Source organism: Schistocerca gregaria, chromosome X, assembly GCF_023897955.1.
Source record: "Schistocerca gregaria isolate iqSchGreg1 chromosome X, iqSchGreg1.2, whole genome shotgun sequence".
Classification (NCBI taxonomy): domain Eukaryota; kingdom Metazoa; phylum Arthropoda; class Insecta; order Orthoptera; family Acrididae; genus Schistocerca; species Schistocerca gregaria.
Window position 1 is genome coordinate 761,868,848 of NC_064931.1, and position 18,788 is coordinate 761,887,635.

An 18,788-nucleotide genomic window follows, 5' to 3' on the forward strand; every position below is an offset into this window, starting at 1 on the left:
AAGAAGTTGCTCATTTAAAATTATAATACTAAAACCAATGCTTTTTGAAGTTTTTTATAATTTGGGATATTTGCTACGCCTTTGAAGCTCTGTATTTTGGTCATATTGTGGTGCAAATGTACGTTTGACCAATGAAATTTGTTGAGCATTTTACGCTCAGCAAGAAAGGTCTTCTCCATTGGAAAAATTTCTCCTCACTAGTTGGCACAAGATTCTGGAGTCCGTAAACTTGGCCAATGATGATAAATGCCAATGCTCGTTCGGTAGGGAGATAATTTGTGTGTGGGATAGAGCGGGGACGGGTCGTTGAGGAAAGTGTTTGTCCGGAAGCACATCTTCCAACACGAACATTTTGACTTTTTAATTCTCAGACTGCTATCGAATTATTGTAAATGTTAACTCGGGACATGCGGAGAAGTTTCTTAATAAGGTGTTGCGCAACATTTGTGGGCGGCTGTTTCTTAGGCCGCTAGACGGTGACTGATCGATGAGGGAACTGGGAAGATGTGACTGGTGCAGGTTGCGAACATAAACATGTCTAAACTTTATCGCGCTATGAACACCGACGTAGGCTGATTCGTACCGAAAGCGAACAGCATTCTGGTATACGTTTAATTAATTCTTACGTTGTTCAAGTCGGTCGAACGAAACTAGTTCTGATTCCACTAACTACTATTCATTATTCGCTCGACAGATTTCGGTAACGGATTCTCATAATGGAATACAAATATCCCATCCTCTCTCTCTCTCTCTCTCTCTCTCTCTCTCTCTCTCTCTCTCTCTCTCTCTCTCTCTCTCTCTCTGTGTGTGTGTGTGTGTGTGTGTGTGTGTGTGTGTGTGTCTAAAGTGTGATAGGCTAGTTTTAAAGGACGTACGTGACAGGTCCTTCTTACAGCCTATTTACTGAGTGTTTTCTTGAATGCTACAATGCCAGGCTTATCATTTGGCGTCCCGAATACAACTGGCGCACCTGCCAAAAGCTTGAGCATTTGAAGAATATGAGGTTGCAACATGGTTCGAAATGTAAGCTGCCCCGTAACTGGTTGAATACAGGGAGTTCGCAAATTCCCGTTACAAACTTCTAGGACTTGTGGAGGGGAGTTCAAACGGCTCTGAGGAATACGGGACTTAACATTAGAGGCCATCAGTCCCTTCGAACTTAGAACTACTTAAACCTAACTAACCTAAGGGCGCCGGCCGCGGTGGTCTCGCGGTTCTAGGCGCGCAGTCCGGAACCGTGCGACTGCTACGGTCGCAGGTTCGAATCCTGCCTCGGGCATGGATGTGTGTGACGTCCTTAGGTTAGTTAGGTTTAAGTAGTTTTAAGTTCTAGGGGACTAATGACCACAGCAGTTGAGTCCCATAGTGCTCAGGTTGAATAGGAACTTATGTTCGTAAACGTACCGTTTCCGTTCGACGACGGTTACGATTCAGATGATTAACTTATCCACAAATGTGTGAGAAACTGATTAGGCGTGACGCGGTGCAGTTATTACGTAACATTTCGAAAGGAAGCATAACGGAACATCCATTGATCACTTAAGCACACTTGTTTGTATTAATATTTAACCATTACTTCTTTATTAAAAAAAAAGAACCCAGCAAACTCTACGTGCAGAACAGTACCGATGTAATACATACACTTCATCCCACCTGGTGGCTTTTGAAACCCAGAACTCATGCCATCAGATCTTCCTCTGTCTCTACAGGAGTCTTAAAACTTCGCATACAACCCCACAAGAAGTAGTCCACAGGAGTGAAATCGGGCGATCGCGGCGGCCCTATTGCATACCAGGACAAGTAACTCCGAGACTTTTCTCTTTTCCCTCAGCAGATGTGGACGCGTTATACGTCTGAACTGAAACCGTCGTAGAACGGAAATGGTACTTTTCCGGATATGGATTCCTATTCAAAATATTATGTACTTACTCCCGTCTACAAGTTATAGATGTTTCCGAACGCCCTGTATACTGATTACAAGGTTGTAGAAAATGAAACACACGCGTTCCTTTTCATTTATACCCATACTCTGCCTGCCTCATAGTTTTTACTGGCAGATAAACCGTGCCAGTACTTGAACTGAGTAACGCCGCTCTTCTTTGGGTCTTCTTTCTCTCCTCTATTAATAGTAATTGGTGAGGGTTCCGTTCTGATGAGCAGTACTTAAGAATCAGTCTAACGCGTGTTTCGTAAGTTACGTCTTTCGTGGATGAATTTCATTTCCTTACGATTCTTGCAACGAATCTAAGCCTGTTGTTTACCATTTCAGCAATTAGTATCGGGTCGTGATCTTACTTCATGTCGCCCAGGCCGGTAACTCCCAAATACCGGGTGATCAAAAAGTCAGTATAAATTTGAAAACTGAGTAAAGCACGGAATAATGTAGATAGAGAGGTACAAATTGACATTCATGCTTGGAATGACATGGGGTTTTATTAGAAGCAAAAAAATACAATAATAGCAATAATTAGCATAACAAAGTAAGACAAAGCAAAGATGTTGTTCTTTACAGGAAATGCTCAATATGTCCACCATCATTCCTCAACAATAGCTGTAGTCGAGAAATAATGTTGTGAACAGCACTGTAAAGCATGTCCGGAGTAATGGTGAGGCATTGGAGTCGGATGTTGTCTTTCAGTATCCCTAGAGATGTCGGTCGATCACGATACACTTGCGACTTCAGGTAACCCCAAAGCCAATAATCGCACGGACTGAGGTCTGGAGACCTGGGAGGCCAAGGATGACGGAAGTGGCGGCTGAGCACACGATCATCACCAAACGACGCGCGCAAGAGATCTTTCACGCGTCTAGCAGTTTTTTGTTGTTGCAATAAAACCCCATGTCATTCCAAGCACGTGTGTCAATTTTTACCTCTCTGTCTACATTATTCCGTGGTTTATTAAGTTTTCAAATTTATACTGACTTTTTGATCACCCGGTATTTTACTGTTGTGTCTGTTGCCTCCGATTTCATTAGAGTAATTGGCTTTCTCGGCAATGCACGAAATTTATTAGCTTTGAGGGTAAGCTACCCGTGTAGCACGTCCTCGAGTACTGACGGTGCGAGCAGACATTTGCCGTAGTATGTAGCCGTTGGGGCTCGTGGCGGTCGCGCACGTATTGTGAGGCGGGCAGCGTCCACCCAGCACGGCGGCCAGTCTGCACGCACCTCGGCGTTCAAGGCCGCATCGCGCCGGGCCGCTTCACACTCAGGCTTCTCTTATTTTTGTATCGGTGCCGCCCGAAGACGCCAACCACTGGCTCGCCTCACAGCTCCCACCACGTCATTCGTCCCTCCGAGAGAATAGGTGCACTCGTGACTGCCACGTACTTCTGAAGACTGCACACCTTGCGATTCGCATTTACGGATGTGGTGGCCCAACCTTTACGACAGGAAATATCCGGATACCACTCGCATAACTCTCCAGGAATGTCTCCAAAATCTGGATTAGTTATCTGTTTTACTGAGAAAGGCTTCGAATTTGTCGTAATAACCTTTTTTCCCTGGTGATGGGGGGCAAAGCTGATGAGTCGCTGTTACACGATGTTGCTTCTTTTCGGTTTGTAGTGAATGGGGAAAGTCATGAGTAGCGTTAAGTTAGAACTCCCGAACCCCTTCCATCTTTTGTATGTACACACCCAAACTCTGCAAACCGCTGTGATGCTCTTGGAAGAGGAGGTCATTTCCCTTTTTCCCATTACACTCGCACATAAAAAGCGGTCAAAGTCATTGCGTGCTACAAATCGTCTAATGTTTTCTCTGCGCTCCCTGTGGTAGCAACACGTAGGGAACTGTAGTGTATTCATACTCTCTTTACCTAGACTCTTCACTTAATACTTGTTCTACGAGGGTGAGTCAAATGAAAACCTTAAATTTGTAGTAACAAATCGAAATTTCGCGCCGTTATCCTGTAAGTTGGTAAGCGTGCTACAAACAGCGTGCAGAATGGCCTGTAGGTGGCAGCATAGTGCAGATGCACACATACCTTCGCCGTATCAGCATAAAGATGGCCGCCCCACTTGCGACTTGCACCAGGGAAGAACAGCGTTCTGTTATTCGGTTTTTGCGTAGTGAAACTATGAAACCTATTGAAATTCGTCGACGAATGAAGGTTCAGTACGGCGATGCATGTTTGTCACAGCAGGAAGTCCACGAATGGAGTAGCAAGTTCGCAAATTGTGTGACTTCAGTGGAAGCTTCTGCTCGTCCAGGTCAGACACAACGAGTTGTGACTCCACAGAACATTGCAGCAGTTGAAGCCATAGTGAAGGAAAACCGCCGAGTGACACTGAATGAAATTCCAGCATGTTTACAGATTAGTCGTGGGGTCAGCACACCACATTGTGCTTGATGTGCTACCGCCGAGTGACACTGAATGAAATTCCAGCATGTTTACAGATTAGTCGTGGGGTCAGCACACCACATTGTGCTTGATGTGCTCCAGTTTCACAAAGTGTCTGCAAGATGGGTGCCACGGCAGCTTACTCCTGAAATGAGAGAACGACGTGTTGATGCTTGTGAAGAACTTCTTCGGCGCTTTGAACGAGAAGGTGATGGCTTCCTTGCAAGAATCGTTACTGGGGACGAAACCTGGGTTCACTTCCACCAACCGGAAACGAAGCGAGCAAGGAATGGCGCCATTCCTCATCACCAAAACCAAAGAAGTTTCGATCAGAACCATCAGCTGGGAAGGTTATGCTGACACTCTTTTGGGACGAAAAAGGTGTCATTTTGGAGCATTACATGCCTAGAGAGACCACTGTCACCAGTGCATCATACACAATCTCCTAAAAATCATCTGCGGCCTGCTATCAGATCAGAGGGACGTGGATTGCTGTCAGCAGGTGTCATTTTGCAAGATGACAATGCAAGGCCCCACACTGCCCGTACAACAGTTGCAACAATCACAGTCCTGCACTTTGAGTGTCTTCCTCATCCACCATACTCACCAGACCATGCCCCCAAGTGATTTCCATATGTTTTGACCACTCAGAGACGCAATGGGAGGAAAGAAGTTCCTTTCTGATGAAGAGGTACGCCACGCGGTGCATAAGTGGTTGCGCGGACTACCAAACTAATTTTTTTCTACAGGAATTTATGCATTTTGTAAGCGCTGGAGGACTTGCATTGACCGTGGGGGAGATAATGTTGAAAAGTGATACAGCTTTGTACCACTTCTGCACAATAATTAATATTTAAAAAAATATTTAAGGTTTTTATTTGACTCATCCTCTTAATAGCTTTTCGAGGAATAGCTGAGTTGTTTTCAAGCTCCTGCCAGTTCAATTTTTTCGACAGTTCCCTGACGCTCTCCCATGAGTCAACCAACCCTGTGACTATTCCTGCTGTTCACATCTGTATAGTTCAATATCCCTGTTAGTCCTGTTTGATATGGATCCCAGACGTTACAGCAGTCTTCTTGGATGGGGGTGCACTGGCGTTTTCTAAGCAGTCTCCTTTGAAAACTGGCTGCATTTCCCCAGCGTCTTACCAATGAACCAAGAACTGTGACATTCTTTATCTACGACCGTGTAAGCCTAGTGCTTCAGTATTTGCCACTGCTACTGTACGGCTGAAGATGCATCTGGCAGATAAAATAGCCACATCATAAAATGTAGATAATTTTCCGAGGGCGTGCTGAAAAGTAATGCCTCCGAATATTTATGTGAAAACTCTCAAAGCTTTTTAAATAAAGACGATGAAGGAACATTGCATCGCTCTTCTTAACAACACAGACGCTGCACTATAGTATTTATCCACCGCTACAGGTCAGCGACTTTAATTTTAAAATGTCGTCCCATGTACGGGAATTACATAAAGTATGTACGAGGAGGGGCTGTGACGCAAGAATGAAGCTACATGGAAGTTTGGGTTTGGCTGTCAGTCTTATACGGATAGCCAAAGCCGGCACGGTAGCTCAGCGTGTTCGGTGAGTGGGCTGGCTGCACTCTGTAATAAAAAATTTGAGGGAAAGGATCAACGATGAACTTGAACGTGTGTCATATGACATCAACTCCGACCAAGGAAAAAAAAAAAGGTTAGGACGGGCGCTCGTGTAAAGTCGGCAATCCGGCTTCTAGTACCCGTCCGATACAAATTTCCATTGTCTCATTCCCTTATACAGCTGATGGTTGTACATATTCGCAACTGCGAATGCATTTCATGCTTTTACAGCACTCTTCTGCTAGAGGGCTCCGAATTGTAACGTGCAACATGGCGGTGCGTGGCGTAACTATGTCGGTACGTGAGAAACTGCGTCCTGCAATTGAATTTCGAAGTGTTCGTACACATGAGCACCTTTTCCTTCAGCGTGTCACGACCAGACTGCACGCGGCCGCCGCGACATCTGCAACAATCCGACGCCTTGGCTTCTGTCATCGACCTTCCTCCAAACAGTTCCGATTTGGTCCCATCTGATTTTGTTCTGTCTTCAGAACTTAAAGAACACGTTCGAGGACTTCACTTTGAGAGTGATACAGCTGTGAAGCAGAGGTGAAGTTGTGGCTCCGCCAATAAACTCAAATATTCTACTGCGACGGTATCTACAAATTGGTCTCTCTTTTGAAGACAGGTGCTCGTCGCCAGGGAGAAAAATGTTTCAAATGGCTCTGAGCACTATGAGACTTAACATCTGCGGTCATCAGTCCCCTAGAACTTAGAACTACTTAAACCTAACTTACCTAAGGATATATCACACATCTATGCCCGAGGCAGGATTCGAACCTGCAACCGTAGCAGTCGCGCTGTTCCGGACTGAAGCGCTTAGAACCGCTCCTCCGCCGCGACCGGCGTGCCAGGGAGACAGACTATCCAGAATGTTCACTCTGCAGCGGAGTGTGCGCTAATATGAAGGTAGGAGACGAGATACTGGCAGAAGTAAAGCTGTGAGGACCAGGTGTGAGTCGTGCTTCGGTAGCTCAGATGGTAGAGCACTTGCCCGCGAAAGGCAAAGGTCCCGAGTTCGAGTCTCGGTCGGGCACACAGTTTTAATCTGCCAGGAAGTTTTGAGACAGACTATGTCGAGAAATCAACTTGTAAGCATGAAGAATAAAGATGTAGAGTGTTAATAACGTTCGTTTTCTTTAAAAAGCTTTTAGAGTTTTCACATAAAAATTCTGGAGGCATTACTTTTCAGCACGCCCTCGTATTATAATTTTATAAAGACGGATTCCGGCTCGGAGATGTCCCATAGACTCGAGGAAGGAAGGAAGGTTAGTGTTCATTCTCCAGTGGACAACGAGGTCATAAAGGACGAGCACAAGCTCGGAACCGCGCGGCTGTTACAGTCGCAGGTTCGAATCCTGCCTCGGGTATGGATGTGTGTGATGTCTTTAGGTTAGTTAGATTTAAGTAGTTCTAAGTCTAGGGGACTGGTTACTTCAGATGTTAAGTCCCATAGTGCTTGGAGCCATTTTTGAACAAGCTCGGACTATCAGATCAGGGAGGGGGAAATTGGCCGTTCCCTTTCAAAGAACCATCCTAGCATTTGCCTTAAGCAGTATAGAAAAATCACTGAAAACCTAAATGTGAATGGCCGAATGGGGATTTGACTTCGAGTCCAGTGTGCTGACCACAATATTACGTCTGTCGATCAGAGCCTCCAGTATGGAACTCTCAACCAGATTAGATTATGTTTGGAACACTTGTAAACTCCAAAACTGCGAATGGGGAAACGTGAAAGAGAACCGTTAACACGTTGGAAATAATCAGTGAAGTCTGTACTTCCCCATGCCTCTGTGTAGTCTATACAACATTCCTCCGACAGTAAAATTCACTGCACATGAGGTACACGACTACAACAGTTTCATCTCGTACCAGAAGCATCTTAGCTGCCTAGGTGTTGTGGAAGAATGTGGCACTTCATGCACTGCGGACGTATTTTGAACTTCTACGAACTACAAAACGAAAACAATGCATATGTAAAAAGGAGCGTGGCGAAAGTACTAAAAACTGTTACTGAAGGAAACGCTGTGTTTACTGAGCTGTTTGCGTGTGTTAATTACACCTTTCACGTTCACAGCACTTTGCCTCGTGACTCGAAGAAAGCTGTACCAGTTGTTCCACGAACAATAAAGCTCTCTTACAGTTAACAAGTGCTTCTTTCGGCGGGTCTATGGAAAAAGATATGTTCTCTACAAGTTTCCGTCTTCTGCTTCCCCCTTCTTAGCACCTAATGAGTCCTTTTTTTTAAAAAGATGTTATTTCTGAGGGAACTTCCTGCAGGCTTGTATTTCCACTGTGTATCCTGTCCTTCATGATTATGGTTGTTATTGATGATGACAACCACCACCAAAGTCTCGTCAACATTTACCACTACTACAAGATTTATTGCTTATAGTAGTGTTTTCCTTACTTTCGCCCGGATGAATTCGTCCACGCACCGCTTATCGTCTTTATCCTTGTTTATTTGGCGCTGCAAAACTCTGTTTTACCCATTTCTTCAGAGAACAACAGTTCATCGTGGTTAAAGTGTTCCATGGTTTCTCAAAAATTATTTCAGAGGAAATTCAGAGAAGTTCTTCAAACAAAGTCAAGATACATATTCTTCCACATCATCTCCAACTTAAAAAAATGCATCATCCTTACTGAGTACGTTCACAGGACGTCAACCTCGAAAATCCGTTTGATTCCTTTTTTTAAAAGCTTACACATATTGCTTAATGCTTATGGCGTTGCATATCAACGCTTTGGGAAAAATCTACACTCTGTTGAAGTTGTATGTTTATTGGTCACTTACTGCAGTTTTTTAAACGTTAATGTTGGGAAAACAGTTTTCGGATCCCGCTGATATATAACAAGAGAGGTTAATATTTCGTGGCCTCATGGTCGTTTTAGAGAAAAAGGAATAGCATCGATTTGAACTTAAGCTCGATCACTGTATCTGGAACAGCAAAATATCACAGAATGTGTACGGCGCGTATGTGCTTGATATCATTAATTTTCTCTGTGACAATTTACTTTCACTACCTATTTATACAGCACATTCATGACAACTGCGCTACACTCAAACACGAAAAATAACGGATGCACAACGAAGAAACTATCCGAATGGGACGGAAATCGGAAGATGTGATGTACATCTGCAGAGAAAAAAAGATTACAGTTTCAGCAAAATTGGGTGATTCATTCACGAGAAAGAGCTCCACAAATTGAGCAAGTCATTAACGCGTTGTTGCAAAATGGTTCAAATGGCTCTAAGCACTATGGGACTTAACATCGCAGGTTCGAATCCTGCCTCGGGCATGGATGTGTGTGACGTCCTTAGGTTAGTTAGGTTTAAGTAGTTCTAAGTTCTAGGGGACTGATGACCTCCGAAGTTAAGTTCCATAGTGCTCAGAGCCATTTGAACCTATTCTAAAATGACCGATTGATAGTCAGCTGTTGAGAGATATTTATATTAAAAAGTGAAGTCATTCCAATGAGTAGTTTAACTAATAATAATAACTATTACGTTTTGACGCCCTTGCCGCGAACACAGCAGACAATCACAGCCGTTGCATTATGCAGGCGGTCTTTCTCACGGGAATGGTACCGAATCTAACATCTGTCACAGGTACCTCACACCACATTTTGTCCTCTGTATACTTCTTGCATCTCCACTGCTCTGGGAACGGCTTCCTGGAGCCTAGTATGATGGCTGACTAAGCCAGAAATATTACAAAGGGCCAGAGGTGGATCAACGCGTTGTTTACTTGCTCAGTTTGTGAAGCTCTTTCGCTTGAATAAATCATCGAATTATTCTGAAATTGTAGTCATTTGTCTGTCTGTACATGTAGAACACGTCTCCGGCCATCCTGATTTAGGTTTTCCGTGATTTCCCTAAATCGTTTCAGGCAAATGCCGGGATGGTTCCTTTGAAAGGGCACGGCCGATTTCCTTCCCAATCCTTCCCTAACTCGAGCTTGCGCTCCGTCTCTAATGACCTCGTTGTCGACGGGAAGTTAAACACTAACCACCACCACCATGTAGAACACATCTACTGATTTCCAGCCCATTCGAATAATTCCTTCGTGGTGTGTCATTTTTAAATCTTAGAACTTAATAACGCTCCTAATTACAGGAGTTTATGTGGCCGCTTTAGTGTAGCACAGTTTCCGCGTTTCCTGTTTCTGGACATGAGATGTTTCTTAAGTCTGTCTCTCATATCGCGCTTGGCACATGGGCGTAGCGGCAGCGGCTCCATCACATGCGTGTCAGAGCAGGCGGGGTTATTTATCGGGAGCTTCCTTCCTTCCGGAGAGGGCCGAGGGAGAGAAAATTTCTGCTTTGGCGTTCGAAGCTTTTATCTTTATGCGACACCATCTCGGCCATGCCAGAACAGTAGCCGTAGCTTAATGACGCCAACGGCAATATCCGTCGCGTGTAGGGGAGCGCCTCGGGCGCTGATCTTAATGTGGAGCCGAGTGCGCGCCAAGATTAAAAACGAAGAGGGTTAAAACCCGGGCCTACACGTCGCCGGCAACCGGAATCCACCAGCCCGTCCATCCTGCATACCTTGCCACATCGATAACCTAGTGCAAAATTACAATACCAGCAACCAAACATTGTCTTTGCTGAATCAGAAATATTTTCTTGTACACACTGAAATAGAAATATATTTAATGCAATTTCCATTTGCCCTCCGCACGTCAGCTTCTGACAAAAATTCTTTTCAGCTGTCACTTCTTTCAGACATGTTTTTATCGGCGCGCTAGTAATCAGAGATATCGATTTTGATGAAACTGCAATTACGGTATGAAACTTGGCATGTGTTAATTTATCGTTGTAGACACATCATCCGGAATATGTGATTGCAAGCTTTCACGGAGTGTTCCGAAGATGAAATCTTCTAAAGTGTTCAGCCGGGATATGGCGTCATCTTGTCGCAACTTGTCGATGAGTTCCGTACTCAACATCGTCATGTGTCGCCACAATAAAAAAAAAAGTATTTGCGTGTTCTGCTTTAACTTATTTTTCCATTATTCGCTTTCGTGCGCGCAGCATTAGTATGATCCGTTTTCCAATCATTTTTGTATTTTTTCTGCTTTGCGACTGTATATTTCATCCATTAATGTATATTTCACTTTTTACTGCTTCCATCCCCTCCACATGACGACGAACTGAAATCTTCCTATCATGAGTACTCGGAATCGTGTCACTTTCTGTTTTCCACGCCTTTGTAGATGAAATATTGAAATATGTGTAGAAAATCGGACAGAAATTAGATTTTCTCCACATTTCCACTTTTTCACTAGTTTTATGTCTTTCGTTTGAAAATAATGCAAAAAGTAGCAACTGTTGCTATTGAAATATAAAGCAGTTCAATTGTGAGAATAGTTGGTAACATGACATCGTTGATACTTGCAAAATCGTTTCTGTATAAACGTGCCATAAGTTAAAATAATGTTGTAACTTGGCGTGTACTGTTTTAAACCTACAAGGTGCTATAAGTATGAGTCCCAGACACGTTCTACAACCCGTTTCGTCGTAAAGTCATCGTATTATAATTCTTCGTGCCTTTGCTTTGAATTTATTTGACATTGCTAACAGCTGAACACAGAGATAAACACACACATACATTCGTGTCCAGTTGTGAGGACATTTCCTTCAACGTCGTCTTAAAATTCGTCGGTTAGATTTACGAATGTAATTGAGAACAGATGTCAGTCATATTTGGTTCCTTCGACCCGCCCTGTAAGTTCACAGAGTTCGCTGTCTATCTTTATTTGCAGCAATACTGCTCCATTCGACGAACATCGGATCGATAAGGTTGTCGACGCTGAGGAGGGTCAAGGAACAATAATGGCTGCCATAAAACACACGTCCACTTTACTGGGGAAGAATGGCCATGGGCTTCACACAGCCGAACGTTAGCAAATGGTTGCATGTTCCTTCACTCACATCGCTCGTCTTCGTAAGTCTAAGCCGTCGTTAACCAAGTGCTAATCTACGATATATTTTCGTGTGCCTTCCGATCTGCCTCCAATTGCCTGCAGTCAGCTGTCAGATACTTTTGTGAGACTCTTCCTATTACGAAAATTGTAATGCCGAACTTCTGTAGAAATAAAAATTTCGAGAATCGTTCGACATTTCATGAAACTAGACGATGATATACGAAATGCGGAAAGTATGAAACGCAAGCGACATCAGTATTCTGTGTTACATTTGTCTTACAAGTCACATCCCGGTGCAAAGCAGGGGGTATCTGGGTGTGCGACAGTCGCTCTTCTGCCCATTGCATTCACATAGCGCACACGCACTTCCTTAGTTTTATAGCTTTTATTATCACGTTATACATTCTCCAGATCTGTAGACTGACACTTTTCGTGGCACGGGTATTCCTCTGGAATTGCTTGTTTCTCTCTTCCAAATTCTCAAACCGATAAAACAAATGCGGAACAACGAAAACTTGACTAAAATTTTGTGAAACATCCTGGACTGAATGACTTGTCGGACCTAACGATCATCTGCCATGTGCGCTTCATCCTGTAATAATATCCTGAAGAATATACACGCCAATGCTACATCTTCATAATACTTCATCAGGATAGTGAGATATTCGGAACTGAAAGAGGAACCAGGCAAGAAGTATCAATATTGCTGAAACTATTTTCAGCAATCCCAGAGGAAGTTTTCAGATCCTTAAAGTAAGAAAACGAAGAAGGAATGCGTGTTAAAGGAACATGTCTGAACCAGGTTTGTTTTTCTGATGACGTTGTACCGTTTGCTTGTAGTGTATGTAAAACATCGGCAACGAATGGCGAAAGTAAATAGAACAAATTTAAAAGCAGACTTGAAAATCAATAGTAACAAATCTAAAATAATGTATAATTAACACACCGAAAAGAAAATAGTACAAATTGACAATGAAGACACAGAACCAGTTGATGAGTTTTTGTGTCGAGGGCAGCTGAAGATGACGACTCAATGGACAGCTAAAGAAATAAAGAGAACAATAAATGTTGGGGTCTAATAGGAGAAACAAATAAATGGATTAGGTTCAAATGGTTCTGAGCACTATGGGACTTAACTGCTGTGGTCATCAGTCCCCTAGAACTTAGAACTACTTAAACCTAACTAACCTAAGGACATCACGCACATCGATGCCCGAGGCAGGATTCGAACCTGAGACCGTAGCGGTCACGCGGTTCCAGATCGTAGCGCCTAGACCCGCACAGCCACTTCGGCCGGCAATGGATTAGGGAACAGGCCAGAGTGGAAGACTTAATTATGACTGTAATGGAAATGAAATGGTAGTGGGCGGTACAGGTAAGTAGAAAAATGGCTGGCAGATGGACCAAGGAAATTATCTACAGCCTTCTGAAACTCAGAAACTACAATTATTGGAAAGTGGGAAGACGACACCAGAAAGCATGCAAGAGCAACGTGGATGCTTATAGCGTAAGGCTGTAATGCTTGGAAAAGTCTAGAGACTGCCCTATCTAGCACTGAATCCCAAATGGATGGTGGTGGTGAAGAAGAGGAGGGCGCGTTTGTTCGACCCTCGGCTGACTCACGTGCCTATCTCGCAAGCCGTCGTTCTGATGTGGCCGTGTACCAACAAACCCTCCTTGTTGTTTTCTGAAGGAGAAACGGCGTACGCTACTATCTGACAAAACAACACAAAAACGTAGATTTGAACAAACGCGCAGAACAGGCGCAATCTTCGCGCCGCTGAACACGAGTGTGAAATGAAATGCTCGACCTGTGGGTCACGTGACTCAGAACGTGAGCTTTCGCGCGTTCGCGCGTATTTCTCTAAACTGTTTCCAAACAGAAAGGTAAGCACGCGAAACCCAGCTGTCAGAACGAAATGAAACGATGTGCGCATACATTAGAGACAGAGACGCATTGTACACTCCATGACCGCACAAACAAAGAACCTTATTCACGGATTGAAAACGCCGCTCACCTCATACCGTCAGCCGGAAACATGCAAGCTGTATGGACCGGCAACAAGATAAAACGTCATTGTTCGTCATAGAAAGTCTCGTACTGGAAGCGGGCTTGAGTGTCCCTGGGCGCTGATCTAGCTTCGGAGTGACCCAGTCGTCACCGGAAATTCTTATGCCAGTTGCTGTTCACATTTTTCGCGAGAAGAATTATTAAAAAGTAAATACCTCGTTCTACAAAATAAGAGAAGCACAAACTACACTACTGAACCCTACTGAAAAGCAACTTATCTACATCTACATCCACACTCCGCAAGCCACCGGGCGGTGTGTGGCGGAGGGTACTTTGAGTACCTCTATCGGTTCTCCCTTCTATTCCAGACTCGTGTTGTTCGTGGAAAGAAAGATTGTCGGTATGCCTCTGTGTGGGTTCTAATCTCTCTGATTTTATCCTCACGGTCTCTTCGCGAGATATACGTAGGAGGGAGCAATGTACTGCTTGACTCCTCGGTGAAGGTATGTTCTCGAAACTTCAACAAAAGCCCGTACCGAGCTACTGAGCATCTCTCCTGCAAAGTCTTCCACTGGAGTTTATCTACCATCTCCGAAACGTTGTCGCGATTATCAAATGATCCTGTAACGAAGCGCGCTGCTCTCCGCTGGATCTTCTCTATCTCCTCTATAAACCCTATCTGGTACGGATCCCACACTGGTGAGCAATATTCAAGCAGTGGGCGAACAAGTGTACTGTAACCTACTTCCTTTGTTTTCGGATTGCATTGCCTTAGGACTCTTCCAATGAATCTCAGTGTGGCATCTGCTTTACCGACGATCAACTTTATATGATCATTCCATTTTAAATCACTCCTAATGTGTACTCCCAGATAATTTATGGAATTAACTGCTTCCAGTTGCTGATTTGCTATATTGTAGCTAAATGATAAAGGATCTTTCTTTCTATGTATTCGCAGCACATTACACTTGTCTACATTGAGGTTCAGTTGCCATTCCTTGCACCATGCGTCAATTCGTTGCAGATCCCCCTGCATTTCAGTTCAATTTTCCATTGTTTCCATTGTTATCACTATTCAGCTAACGCGTGACAACGAAGCGCTGTTGTTTCGGTCACAACGTTGGTTTGACGCAGTTTGTAACATTTTTTGATGAGCTTGACTCCTGGAAACAGGCCGTTACAAGATGTCACCAGCCAGGCGAGTTGGACCAAGTTTTGTTTCATTTGTTCTAAGGAAATACTGTTCCTCCATCACTCCACCTTCGTGTTGGTTTGTGACAGCCAGATGCTGGCCTTGCAAAAAGCCCGTAATAACGTGAATTTTGCGGCGTTACTGGCCGTCGTTTATAACGAAGTATCGAGATCAAGAATTAACTACCTCTTAGGAGTTATATTCGTCTGGTTCTGGCTCCTCTCTGTGCCCGGCGCTACTGCTTTGAATTTCATGATTTTCCTCTAAAACACGTCAGGTGAATACCACAGTTAAATTACCTACAACTTCTTTTGCAATCTACATCCAGTTGGGCTTGTCACCCGTTTTCCTGTCGTAGATTCTTCTCAGATTCTTATGATGTGCCGTAGTTGTTTACTAAGGAGCACACAATGTTAAGGTGAGCGATGTTTTACGCTAATTAAACGAGCATAAAACAGGTCACTTGGTTGTTGTAGGCTTGGTATACGAAGCAACAGTTCAGCGTATTTCCCACATACAATTTACTCACGCGTACCAAATACGGTGAATCTGTACTTATTCGCAATGCACAAATTCCTTATGTCATCGCATGCAGCACATTCGACTTGAGAACGTCCATCGAGAGGAAAAAGACTTGGTTATTACTGGAACCGACACCCCCGACATCTGCCCTCACCCTTAGCCGTAAGCTTTAGCAAGGAAAAAGCGTCGTGGGAAGCGAGCGCAGGTGGAGGCGTCTAATGGACCGCCTGACAGAGGAACATAAAGTTCAATACGTGCCGAGTGCCATTTGCAGAGCACACAGCCTCCGTGCCACCAGCGCTCCACGATTGCTTGCCCTTTCTGGAACCTACCAGAGACAATAAATCTTTACGCCTCTTCCATCTGTATGATAAATTCGTCAAATATGGGTACATAAAGAGGGGAAAGAAAAAGACAGGCTCGTAACCACTGGTATGTTCTATTTTTATTCTGAACTCTGTGGGACAGAAAGGTATCCAAGATGTTAATTTGTATGCTTTGTTTCCTGATGTAACGGTTCTTATGTGAATTTGCTTTAAGTCTCATTTGCCTATTGTTTGACGCCTTTTAGACGAATTTCTGATAGTTCTAAGGTTCACCTTCATCAAGAGTAACCGCAGTTCTCTTTAAAGTTCTTTTGTAGCACTTTTCCAAATTTACGAGTTTGTCTTTAAATATTACTGAATTTCTTCAGTATTTGGTGACCATCTTTGTACCAACTCCAGAAGTCTGCACGAAATTCTCTTACGTGGTTTAGTCTTCCCTCGCTCTCCTGTTCAACTTCTCATCACACTACGATTATTATGACACAAAGAACGATTCAACAAATGAATAAAACTTCTCCCCTCGTACAGCACTGCACCTGTTTGGGGTGATTTCGGGAAATAAGGAAATGTTAAAGCTACGTTGCGGTGCGTGAATTAATCCTTATACTCCACAACATGTTAATTCGCTCTAAAAGTGTACAAAACTCATGGGTCTATAGGCAATCGGGAGCTCATGTTCATGTTTCAGCTCAACAACAGATGCCATTTCTTCCAGAAGCAGTGCGAGGGTTAATATGAAGAATGTAGTTCTCGAAGAGCGTAGACTTCTTGTATTGCCTCTTCTGCAATGCAATATAAAAATAAAAACACTTTTGGTACCTGAAACTCGTATTTTTGTTTGTAGTTTAATGATAAGAACAAAGCCTATTTTTACAAATGCCAGATTACACACTTTCGTTTAACGCTAAATTACAATAAAGCAGGCAGCAGCATGTGAACTGTTCCAGGAAAATGCAAACAAAATATTACTTCTATAGCCTCCAATAAGCAAAGTTGTTATTGAACGCTGAGCAACGGTTTCGTTCGCCAGCAGACGGATACGAGATAACTGCTCCGCTGCACCATCAATCATCGGTGACATTTTGTGAGTAAAGCTACACCCTAAACCGTTTTGCTAGAAGACATGAAAGTCTTGATTTAGTGTGGTACCCAACCGGCAGTAGACTTGTTCCCAACTGCCCTGACGGAACTTACCTGGGTCTTAGGAGCAGCAAAAAATTTCCGCAAAGTAAAGAGGACGCGTATTATGTGAATACGGAGTCAACAGAAACCTTTACCTCAGTAGCTCTCAAACATTTTTCGGTTCCCGGCTCTTTGAATATATCAATTTTTCCTTAGCACCCTAAGTCATAACACTGTCTATTTAGTGTGACTAAAATCCACAGTTGATGCGGTTAGGTTAGTTTAAAAATAACTGAAACACACGTTTGAATTTAAAACGCGTATTTCAGTTATTTTTTAATATTTTACTGAACAAACAGCTACGGTTTCACTATCCCAGCTTTGACTAAGTAGCAATTTGCTCATTAAAATAATTAGTGCTATATATGAACTTGCTGTTCACTACATAACTTTCAAATTTTTGCATGAGATTGGGTAAACTATCCTCATTTCCTGATCCATGTCAATTTTTTGCACAATATTTACTCCTTGCTACAGCGACCAGCGGAAATCCAGCTTCACACGAATCAGATCTTGCAGGCAGAATTAAGGTTAATTGAGCTTTAGTACTGCACAACGGATATTAATCTTTTTTCTGATAACCAAAAAATCACAAGATGCATGCTGTCAAATTGTGCCTCTAATGTAAAATCGCAAGATAGCTCTATAAGATTTTCTTCTTCTAAAGAAGTAAATTCACAATGTGTTTTGACTCTAAATGGGTCTGATTGTGCCTCAAATTTGTCTGCATTGCTTGAAAGTATTTTCAAACCACTTTCTCAGCTCTGATAGATGCTCTTTAAAAGCAGATTTTATTCTGCCAGACAAATCAGTTTCGTTGGAGATTATCAACTGGTGCTGAAAGGAACAGAGGACAGCATTCGCGTCGCTTTTGACGTCACGTCCTTCATTCCAAACGTTTTATCCTTCAGCCGGTAGGCGAAGCTGTACGCAGGAATGCGATTGGCATTTCCATTATACATATATTCGTTTTTACGTCGATCAGAACCGCATGGCACGTACCTTACAAATGACTGTGAAACAGTTCAGTGGGTTTTTATTGACCCCCTCTGTATCTGTTACTGTTGCTGAAGATTTTGTATGGTCTACCTAAATCGCTTATGGCAGGTGCCGAAATGGTTCCTTTCAAAAGGATGTGGCAGATTTCTCTTCCTATCCTTCTCCAATCTCCGATGACCTCGACGTCTATAGGACGTTAGACCTTTACCTCCTTTCTTTCGTTCCTGTGAATGTAAAGACTAAGCCCTAACTATTTCTTTCTGGTAATTATAATAAAAATATATTTAAATAAACGATCTGCACATTAAAACTGTGACACTAACGGGCACTCGAACCCGGCGCCATTCACACTACATGAGCTGTGAGCTATTCAGGCACACTTCGCGATCACTCCAAAAGATTCAGACCACCAGTGTCTTCCTCCACTTTCGGATGACATTTCAGGTTTATAATTTTTATAAATATGTGTATATTCTTTGAAAACTTCAAGACGGTGTATGGCTCAGTTTAAGATCTAAAAATTTTATTTGCCAGAAATGACAATTGATTTATTTGTTTATTTAAAAACATAATGAGATAATGTTAAAAACTGTTTGACTAAAACTTTTTCCTCACCAGCCACAGTCATTTATATGTAGAACTACTGAAACTCACTTTAATTAATGTTTGACTTTCTTTTTTGT

General features: G+C 43.1%; 1 protein-coding gene across 1 annotated transcript in view; it reads left to right on the plus strand.

Annotated features, from left to right (window-relative positions):
- Nucleotides 1–18,788, plus strand: part of LOC126297815 (ephrin-B1) — a 488,049-nt gene that overhangs the window by 410,080 nt on the left and 59,181 nt on the right. The window lies entirely within an intron of this gene.